Below are 9,881 nucleotides of genomic sequence, written 5' to 3'. Positions count from 1 at the left end.
ACAACCTGTCCGATCTGCTCCTCCCACCTCACTGACCAATCCCCACCGCTCCCTACCTGCACTCACCTATAACCATTCCACCTACCTACCCCAGCCCTACCCTTCCTCTCTATTTATTTCTGAGCTCCCTTTCCCATCCCCATCTCACTCCCCCCACCCCCAATTTCTGAAGAAGGGTCCTGACCCAAAACGTCAACTTTCCTGCTCCTGTGACGCTGCGTGGCCCGCTGTCTTCCTCTAGCTCCACACTGTGTTATCTTTGACTCCAGCATCTGCAGTTCTTACTATCTCTGGGTGAGAGTGTGAATTGTGAAGAGCGTGCAGAATGCTTCAATATGATTTGGGCAAGCTGAGTGAGTGGGAAAATGCATGGCAGATGCAGTATAAAGTGGATAAATGTGAGGTTATCACCTTTGGGAGTAAAAACAAGATAAATTATGATCTGAATGATGATAGATTGGGAAGAGGGGGAGATGCAATGAGACCTGGGTGTCTTTGCATACCGATCATTGGAGGTAAGCATTGCAGGTGCTGTAGGTGGTGAAGAAAGTAAATGGTATGTTGGTCTTCAAAGCAACAGGCTTCGAGTACAGGAGAAAGGAGGTTTTCCTGCTATTGTACAGTGTGATATCACACCTGGAATATGGTGTGTGCCGTTTGGGATGGCTTATCTGAGGAAGGATGTGCCAGCTGCGGAAGGAGTGCAGGGAATGTTACCAAACTGATTCCTGGGATGGCAGGACTGATAGATGAAGACAAACTGGATCTGCTCGGACAAGATTAACTGGAGTGTAGAAGAATGAGGGGGAGGATCACATAGTAACCCATAAAATTTGAAGAGGCCTAGACAGGGTAAATGCAGAAAGGATGCTGCCAATGACTGGGAAGTCTCTAGAGCAAGAGGAAACAGTCTGAGGTTATGTGGTAGGACTGAGATGAGAAATTTCTTCAGCCAGTGGGTGGGAGCCTGTGGAATTATGTGCCATAGAAAATAGGTGAGACCAAAACATCTAATGTTTTTGAGAAGGAGTTAGATATAGGCCTTATAGGGATCAAAGGCTATGGTCAAGAAAGCAGTAATGTGGACTATAGCAGCTCAAGAAGGCACCTCACAATCACCTTCACTATGGGGAATCAATGGACGGGCAATAAATGGTGGGCCCAGCTAATGAAGGTCAGATATGTCAAATGAATGACACGGGTTGGGAGAAATATACAGGGCAGGAGTCACCGAAACAATAAAAGGAAGTGATAAATGTTAAAGGAGCTGAGTGTATGTGAGCAGGTAAACACATGCGTGATCATTCCTGGGATTTGTGCCTCTGTCAGGATTAAAAGGCTTCATGCTTCTTTCTGACTTTTTTCCTAGACTCTTAGATCTTTGGTCCAGTTTAATTTTGAATATCCTTATATGAAGAGTACATTGACAGCCTCCTGTGAAGTTGCTCAGTAACTAAACTCTACGGAAAGGAAAAAGAAAAACAAAATGCTGTGTCAAATCAAGTTTTACGCAATGGGTTCTCTGACTTGTACAGGGTTAAAGTCAGGTGGAATTGCAAAAATGTATACAAAGCAAAGATTAGCTGGGATGGCAAGACTGATGTATGAAGACTGGATTGCTTAGGATTCAACTTAGTGGAGTTTAGAAGAATGAGGGGCAGAATCTCATGGAAACAAATCAATATTCTAGCAGGACTAGACAGGGTAAACACAGGAAGGATTTTCTCAATGACATCAGTGTCCAAAACAAATGACACAGTCTAAGTATAAGGGATAGATCATTTAGGACAGAGATGAGGAGAAATGTCTTCACCCAGAGAGTGATGAGACTGTGGAATTATTTGCCAAAGAAAGTGATGGAGATGGAAACATTGGATGATTTCAAGAAGGTGATGCAGACATGAGGCTGAAAGGGGTCAAAGGGTATGAGAGAAAACAGGCAAAGAATGATTAGCCATGGTTACATTGAATGGCCGCAAAGTCAAATGGCCTATTCCAGTTACTGTTTTCTCTGATTTGATGCTTTAGAAACTCTTGGGTCAGGAACTATTCAACTGATAACCCTCCAAAAAACCTCAACTTGTATCTACCTCATTCCAAGATGAAAGCGCCCTGAGGCAGCATCAGAAAACAAGCCCAACTGGTGACCAATCTGTCCTCTCAACTAGTCCTCAGGACTCTGGTTTTGACTGGTGTAGATCATGTTGTGCAGTGATGCACAGAACCTGAGGCTAAAGAGGAGATCCAGCTGCCTCAAGGTCTCTATTATACACTTAATAACTCCACGCCTCCTTCCTGTTTTCACGGTAACAGCTCCCTCCCAGTCTATGTTGCCATTGTGAAAATTCTAAACACTCCCTGTTATTGTTGAATGCTTCGAAGAAGTGAAGTGAAGGGAAATTTCAGAGCCTTTGAAACTTCTCTGAATCATGGCATAAAAATCAAATTAGTGCAGCAGCTCAGGATTTGTAGCATGAAGCCTAGTTCACACGCAAAATCCACAAAAACCTTAGTTTCGTAGCCCTATTGCTTTAATCGGTACCGTATGCAGTAAACCATTAATATTGTGCATGGATGGATGAAATTGGTTGAGATGGCAAATAGTAAATGATGGACTTTTTGCATCTTTACTCCTCTGGATCTCTTGGACTCTCCTCATAGCTGTGATTCATGAGTCTCCTGCAGGCTCTGCTTGTCACTTTTTTTTATTCATTCATGGGATGTGGGCATTTATTGCCCATCCACAATTGCCCAAAGGGCAGTTAAGAGTCAACCACAGTGCAGTGGGTCTAGAGTCACATCTAGGCCAGACCAGCTAAGGATGGCAGATTTCCTTCCCTAAAAGGCATTACTGAACCAGATGGGTTTTTTCCTGACAATCGGCAATGGTTTCATGGTCATCATTCTATGTTTGTTGATTGAAGTATGGGTGGAGAACCATGCCCCTAGGAATTCCCGTGCATGTCTGTGTTTGGCTTGGGCTACTATGGTTACTTTGTCCCTGTTAAATTGATGGCCTTCATTGTCTGAATGTACTGATATGAAGGAGAGAATACTTCATACTTCACCCGTACTTCAATCAATAAACATGTAGAATTGGACCCCATATACAAACCTGTACAGATCAAAGCCAGAAATGACATTACTCAACATAACGGACCAAACAAAGTAAATTCCAAGCAGAGTAGAATAGCATCACTTCATTGGAGGCTCCAGTGATGATATCGCCTAGCATGGTGACGAAACATCTGAACGAAAACAAGCCAGCTCAGCAAGCAAGTCAACAACTTCATCCACAACCTGAGCTCCAGATCTTTGCCAAAACTTTGTCCCTATATTCAGTATTCGAGCATCTGTAGCTCTGACATTGTGATGGTTAAAAGCATGGATATGGACAAGGGCAGAAACAACTTCACGTTGAACTGGTAATTGGATACAAGGTTTCAAGCAAAAGAAAGAACGGCGGGGACATATCGAGGGGAAAGTGGAATCAACTGGGGAGGTGAAATCATGGAGCAAATTCAAATAAAGAAAATGAAGATGTCTAAACTGAGGTGCGTACCAGGACCAGTGGAGAGCAGTGAGAACAGAGATGATTCTATGGGCTGTGTCTAACCCAGGTTTGTGAATAAGACGAGAGGTGAAGCAAGATTCAGTATAGGAATGTGGAGTCAGGACGAGCACAGATGAGGGCTTTGCGCAGTCGACAAAGCCAGAGACACCATGTTCAAAGTCTCAACAATGAAGAGGATTTGGTGCTAGAGATGAATGTGAGTTCAAAGGGGTGGCAAAAATGGTGAACACTCTTGCTGAAATGTTGACCAGTTTTGAAGGCGGAGAGAAGTGGGGATGGTGTTGTGTGGCTTGTATCAATGAGTAGGAATTAGAATTTTTGACTGGAACTTAGGTATTGGCTTGAGCTTCATGCAACTTTACAGGAAGGACGATAACAGAGGTTAGGCGTCGTGTAGAAAACTGAGAAATGGGTAGAGATACATACCAGGGATGCCAACAACCATGAGCATGGGGTAATAGTCACCCTGTTAAACCTGAAGTGCATATGAAACATGATGAGCTACAGTTATCCGAGGTCAATCTGCATTGAGCCATTAAGGACCAAATGTGAAACCCCTGTCTATTGTAGTAGCCAAAAGTCTGATGGGGATTTGTTTAAATAAGTGCAAACAATGCCTACGTTCAACGAGTAGAATATAGAAGCCTTTTTCATTTCAGTTGGGAAAGTGGCTAAACAAATGGAGTGGTCTGTTACCATCTGGGTATTGTTGGTTAAAACAAAGTTGGCATGTAGAGCCGGTGAGGTATTTGCATCACTTTTTCAGAGGAGGTATCTGGGGAGTATATTGAGGTGAAGAATGCCATTAAAGTGCATATGATCTCGTACCAGAAGCCTACAGAAAACAGTTTAGGAATCTAAGGAAGGAACCTGGTCAAACGTACATTGAGTTTGAAAGGATAAACAAAGTTCAAAGTTTTGGCAAAGATCTGTAACTTGCGTTGTGGGTGAGGTTGTTGACTTGCTCGCTGAGCTGGCTTGTTCTCATTCAGACGTTTCGTCACCATGCTAGGTACCATCATCAGTGGAGGCTCCGCTGAAGCAGTGTTATTCTACTCCGCTTGGAATTTATACTGTTTGGTCCATTATGGTGAGTAGTGTCATTTCCAGTTTTGATCTGCATGGGTTTGTATAGGGGGTCCAATTCTGTGTTTGTTGATTGAGGTATGGGTGGAGAACCATGCCTCAAGGAATTCCAGTGTGTGTCTATGGTTGGCTTGGGCTAGTATGGTTACCTTGTCCCAGCTAAACTGATGGCCTTCATTGTCAGAGTGTACAGATATTAAGGAGAGTTTGTCATGCAATTTTGCTGCTAATTAATGTTCATGGATTCTGATGGCTAGTTTCCTACCTGTCTGTCTGATGTAATGTTTGTGGCAGTCGTTGCATGGTATTTTGTAATCACGTTGGTTCTGCATGTTGTGGGAATGAAGTCTTTAAACCTTGTAAGTTTTTGTTGTAGAGTGGCTGTAGGCTTGTGGGCTGCCATGATTGCTAGTGGTCTTGGGAGCCTTGGTGTTAGTTCTGATATGTTCTTGATGTATGGCAGTGTGGCCAGTGTGCTAGTGGTTGTGTGGGTTGCTTTTCTGTATACTGAGGTTTAGAAATCCCTGTTAGTCATACGCTCAAGTCTGACGTCCAGAAACAGACGTTGATTGTTGTCGTCTTCTCTTGTGAATTTAGTCCCCGTGAATACGTTGTTGATGAGTTGGTGGGTCTCTTCTAATTTGTTACGTTTAATATTGACAAACGTGTCGTCTACTTACTGGATCCACAGTTTAGGTCGAGTGTGGGGGAGGATGGTGTGTTCTAGTCTTTGCATGACTGCTTCTGCAATGATTCCTGAGATGGGTGACCCTATCGTGTGCCATTTATCTGTTTGTATATTTGACCATTAAAGACGAAGTGTGTGGTGAGGCACAAGTCTAGTAGTTTCAGTATGTTGCCACTGCTGATGGAGCTGCTGGTTTGCATTGCTGCTTCCTCTAATAAAGTGGCCAGTGTTTCTTTGGCCAGTGTGACATCACAGCTTTATTCACATCAATCGACATCCCACTAGCCAACAAAACACTGGCAACATTACTAGAGGAAGTAGCCATGTAGACCAGCAGCTCCATCAGTAATGACAACTACTAGACCTGTGCTTTTTTACTTCTCTTTCCCCTCATGCATTTCATTTTTACTCTGGGGTAAGCTATGCTTGTTATCTTCACTGAGATCTCCTTTTCCCTTACGACCTGAGGATTTCTCTTTTTTCCCCCAATTTTTATCCCTCATGGATTGAAATCGATGTCGGAAACCAAACCATTTCTGCTGCTAATTTTGCAGTCTTAAATTTCTGCTCTCCTACATGACTTCTCACTACTTCAGAAAGTGAATTTTTGAACTCCTCTAAAATAATCGTCCCTCTAAGTGTGCCGTATGTTTGATCTATTTACAATGCCCTTATCCACTTTCTAAAATTATTTATCCTTTGTTTATACGTTGACCTCACAGCTTTAGTCACATTTGCTAGTGGGATTTCGATCAAAGAAACGGTGGCCACATTACTAGAGGAAGCAGCAATGCAGACCAGCAGCTCCATCAGCAGTGACAACATACTTAAACTACTCGACTTCTGCCTCATTTGTCGTTATTAAATGCAACAAATTAGAACAGACCCACTACCTCATCAACCGTGTATTCACAAGGATAAAATTCACAAGAGAAGAAGAAAACAACAATCAACTTCCATTTCTGGATGTTAAAATTGAGGTTATGACCAATGGGGAGTTCCAAACCTCAGTATACAGAAAAGCAGCCCACACTGATCAAATCCTCAACTTCCACAGCAACCAGCCAAACATCCACAAACAAAGTTGCATTAGGACACTATTTAAGTGGGCCACGACACACTGCAACACTCCAGAACTACGCAGGAAAGAGGAAGAGCACCTTTACAAAATCTTTACAATGAACGGATACCCCTGCAACGCCATCCGCAGATGCCTACTAAACAGACAGCACCAGGAGGACACAGTACGTCCGAACACACAGCCACACAGCCACACTGCCCTACATCAAGAACATATCAGAACTGACAACAAGACTCCTAAGACCACTAGGAATCATGGTAGCCCACAGCCACTCTATTACAAACACTCACAAGGATTAAAGACGCCATTCCCACAACATGCAGAACCAACGTGCTTTATAAAATACCATGCAACGATAGCCACAAACATTACATCAGGCAGACAGGAAGAAAACTAGCCATCAGAATACCTGAACATCAGCTAGCAGCAAACCGACACAATGAACTTGCCTTAATACCAGTACAGTCAGACTATGTAGGCCATCAGTTTAACTGGGACAACATAACCATAGTAGTCCAAGCCAAACATAGACATGCGTGGGAATTCCTAGAGGCATGGCTTTCAACCCCATAATGCTATCAACAAACATGTAGAATTGGACCCCATATACAAACCCATGCAGATCAAAACTGTAAATAACACCACTCGGCACAATGAACCAGACCGTATAAATTCCAAGCCGAGTAGAACAACATTGCTTCATTGGAGGCCTCACTGTTGATGTCACCTAGCATGGTGATGAAATGTCTGAACAGAAACAAGCCAGCTCTGCAAGCAAGTCAACAACCTTACCCACAACCCGAGCTACAAATCTTTGTGCAGCCTACTATTGAAATCCCCCATTCTACGGAAAAGAGAACTCCCATTAATGAATCAGTACCTCTCATTATTTTATAAACTTCTGTCAGGTCATCTCTCAACCTTGTACGCTCCAGTGAAAAAAGTCTCAGCCTATCCAGCCTTTGTGTATAACTCAATACTTCCATTCCCAGCAAAATTCTGGTAAATTTCTCCTGACCCCTCTCCAGCTTAATAATGTTCTTCCTATAACTGGGCAATCAGAACTGGATACAGTATTCCAGAAGAAGCCTCACCAATGTCCTGTACAATCTCAACATGACTTTCCAACTCCTGTACCTAAAGCACTGAAGAAACCACTTCTAAACTTAGAGTAGTGGAGGTTTGAGATGCACTTCTTCAACCGGTTTTTGGTGCTAATTCATTTGTTAAATCTAAACCTGTTAAATACAATTTTTATTAAGGAGGTCCCTATCTGTGAGTTAAGAAGAACTGTTTAAGAAGTGTGTAATAACATCTCTGAACAGGTTGATTCTCCACCAGATTTGTTTTTAAAAATCCACTCCTGCGAGTGCCAGACTCTAATTGTAAAGGAAGTGGAGTATAAAAATCAGAAAGTTTTGCTAAGACTGCACAAGACTCTAGTCAGAGCACAGCTGGAATACTATAAATGGCCGTGGTCCCCATATCTGATGAAAGACAGTCTGGCATTTCAGGCAGTCCAGAGAAATTCACTTAGTCTCTCCATAACTGGAACTAGCTATCTTAGGAGGAGAGGCTGAGTAGGTTGTGACTGTACTCTGGGAGTTTACCACAATGAGAGGTCAGATTACTAAAACATGAAAGATTATTCGAGGAATTGACAAGGTAGAAGAGGAGAGATTGCATGCCATTGTGAGTGAGTTTTGGACCAGAGGGCATCATTTCACAATAATAGGTTACCTATTTAAGACAGCATTCAGGATGAATGTCTTCTCTTGGAGAAAAAAGAACCATTGGAATTCTTTTCTATAGAGAGCTGTCAAGGATGGGTCACTCAGTATGTTCATGGGTATGATTAACAGATTTTCAATCTGGGCAGGAATCGATGAATTATCCAGAAAAGGTAGGAAAGTGGAATTGAGGATCAGTCATGATCTCATTGAATGGCAGAGCAGAGTTGATTGGCTTAATGGGTTCCTTCTGCTCCTCTGTCTTCTGGACTGGTCTCTGCAAATGGCTGCAAGTTGAAAACCTTCGTGAAATGTGAACTTCTCAAAGTCTGCCTTCTGTGTTCAATGCTGCATTAATGAGGTTTGTATTGTTGGTCGTGCCTCAAGATGCCTGATCTCTAAGATTGGGTACCTCCTCTCCGATACTAACCCCATCTATCTCCTCCTTTAAAACCAGTCTTGAAACCATCCTGCTTTGAACAAGACTTGGTGTGCTGCTCTTCATATAAGAATTAGAGAATTTATACAGTTCAGGAGGAGGCCATTCTACCCATCGTGTCTCTTCTGGCTCCCAAAAGTGCTGCCCAGCTAGTCCCATTCTCTAGCACTATCTCCTACCCCATATTGATTCATCCCTTTCAAATTTATATCCAGCTCTCTTTTGAACCCTCCTACAGCACCTGCCTCCATCACTCTCCCAGGTAGCACGTTCTGAACTCCAGCAATTTCCTGAGATAAGAATTTACTGCGTTATGGACATGGGGATCTATCCACTTTTAAGCCCACCAAGGTTACTGATATATTGTCACTGGCTGAATGCAAGCTGCTCGAGAAGCTCACGATCCCTCTCCCCAAATAGCTCACAGTTCGGAGCACATTTCTCAATTCTCAATATGCTGTATCAATATTAGGAGCAAAAACAGAAGTTGCTGGAAAAGCTTGGCAGGTCTGGCACCATCTGTGAAGAAAAATCAGAGTTAACATTTCAGGACCCATGTCCCTTCCTCAGAACCCGTATCAATATGATGTCAGACGTGGAGCATTGCACACAGTTCTGGTCTTCACAAGGAATTATTAGAACACTTCAAGCAATCTGCACTGTTATGACTCCAATAAATTCCAGTCAGAATGGGGAGGTCACAATCTGCATAGTTCTGGCTCTGTTTATTTCAGGGAGTTGACAGGTGGATGTCCTATTGTGTATGATTGTGAACATCAATGAACTTCTTAGCTCCACTCTTTTCATGTATATTAGAAGGAATTTACTGCAGTAAGGTACCATGTGATAAACATGTTTAAATGAGGGTCAAGGGGGCATGTCTGCACTTCCAAGCTTGTTGCATAAATTTCTGAAATTGAAGAAAAAAAGGCAACATGCACACTGGAAGACATCTGAGTTTCCGACTGGACAGTTCTGTCATCTCAGCAATTCAGGCTACATTTGATGTTGTCAATCCAATGAGCCCTGACCCATTGCTTTCTCAGCCACGTGAATAAAACTGGGTGACATTACAAGAATTGATTGCCTATGTCTCATTTCTTTCAGATCAATACCTTAATATATTTATAGGGAGGAAGGGAGTTGTCAGAAAATGGGCAACATGCAATGACGGCCTTCTCATTGCAGCAGCTTAGCGGCTGTGTTGGCATTTGGTGAAGCCACAACTAGAGATTATTTCCATTTCTGGTTGCCACACCTTAGGAAGGATGTGGAGGCTTCAG

At 42.8% G+C, this 9,881-nt stretch overlaps 1 protein-coding gene across 1 annotated transcript in view; it reads left to right on the top strand.

Moving 5' to 3' along the window:
- LOC109937690 (nuclear factor of activated T cells 2 interacting protein) overlaps nt 1–9,677 on the top strand; it is a 27,463-nt gene extending 17,786 nt beyond the window's left edge. Inside the window, exon 10 of the mRNA XM_048620949.1 lies at nt 6,071–9,677. The gene's annotated coding sequence lies outside the window, so the exon portion shown is untranslated. The remainder of the gene's footprint in view (nt 1–6,070) is intronic.
- Nucleotides 9,678–9,881: the final 204 nt, after the last annotated feature.

This window comes from Rhincodon typus, chromosome 49, assembly GCF_021869965.1.
Source record: "Rhincodon typus isolate 14 chromosome 49, sRhiTyp1.1, whole genome shotgun sequence".
In the NCBI taxonomy this organism is placed as follows: Eukaryota; Metazoa; Chordata; class Chondrichthyes; order Orectolobiformes; family Rhincodontidae; genus Rhincodon; species Rhincodon typus.
The sequence above is the reverse complement of the archived record's forward strand: the minus strand, read 5'-3'. Positions and strand labels throughout refer to the sequence as shown.